At 49.4% G+C, this 1,143-nt stretch overlaps 1 protein-coding gene across 1 annotated transcript in view; it reads left to right on the top strand.

Annotated features, from left to right (window-relative positions):
- Positions 1–1,143, top strand: part of GTF3C2 (general transcription factor IIIC subunit 2) — a gene marked incomplete at its 3' end in the record, with an annotated part of 30,037 nt that overhangs the window by 15,300 nt on the left and 13,594 nt on the right. The gene's annotated exons all lie outside the window — the stretch shown is intronic.

The raw sequence follows: 1,143 nt of genomic DNA on the forward strand, positions 1-1,143 counted from the left end.
CCCCCCTACGCTCACCCCCAAGTGCACGTCCGTACGGGTGTCCCGGCTCGGACGCAGAAAGGATCCATCTTGTCAGCGTACGAGTACGGACGTGCAGGGCAGGAGAGCGCAGGGCGGCGTACGGCCAGTCCCATAGAGAAGGACGAGGGCTGCGTACTAATCACACCCCAGCACCTGTCCCGCCCGGGAGCTGCTCGGTACGCCCGTGCGCGGAGCTGTACCTGCCGGCCTCTTCTCGTGTGAAGGAGGCCTATGTTCTAATTGGTGGGGTGACCTCTTCCTTTATTCCGTGTCCCAGAAATGGAAGTTTCGTGACATTCTTGTACACCATGTAGGTGAGGATGACCATGGGGAATGCGGCCTCTGATTGGTCGCTGTGGGTCAAGGTTCCTCTTAGCTGAGCGCTCCGGTTGGTGGACGCTCCGCTGTGTTGTAGAAGGCCGCGTTCACACCGGGGGGGCGGTGCGGTCACGCGGATTTGTCTGCCCGAACCGCTGACCTCAACAATCCCATTCATTCCTATGGGGACCGTTCATGCAAACGCGCGGCTCCGCCCATCTCAACCGCCCGCCCAAAAATGCTGCCTGAGCTACTTTTGTCGCCTGAATCGGCGCGCTTTCCATACAGATTTCAATGGAAACGCGCTGAGCAGCGCATTTTTGGGGCATTTTTTAAATTGCGTTTTAGCTGGAGAGTAGTGAACATTTTGAAATTCATGTTGTAAAACATTTATTCCCAATTTTTGGGGTAAAACATAAAAGGCGGGGTCACGTCGGTTAAATAGACACCAAACATGTAAAGCCTTAAAATTTGCGCATGCGAAACCTCAAAAAAAAACTACAATACCCAAAATTGGCCATAGGCGACGCTTTAAAAGCTTTTACCGCTCTTCAGTTTCGTGTTCTCGTCGATTGATGAATGATTGATCTCACTGCGACGATATGTAACGTGTAGCGCAATTGTCATTTTCACATGCTGGCGCCGTGATCGAGTATTTACGTTTATATGTGGGTGACTTCAAAAATTTTGGGGGGGTTTTACTTTTTTTATGTGACTTTTATTTATTTTTTTACTCTTCTTTTTTTTTTTTTTATGTTTTTTTTTTACACTTAATGTCATTGCTATTACATGGGGGAGGGATAA

This window comes from Nanorana parkeri, unplaced genomic scaffold (genome assembly GCF_000935625.1).
Source record: "Nanorana parkeri isolate BGI_ZX_2015 unplaced genomic scaffold, ASM93562v1 scaffold3842, whole genome shotgun sequence".
NCBI lineage: Eukaryota > Metazoa > Chordata > Amphibia > Anura > Dicroglossidae > Nanorana > Nanorana parkeri.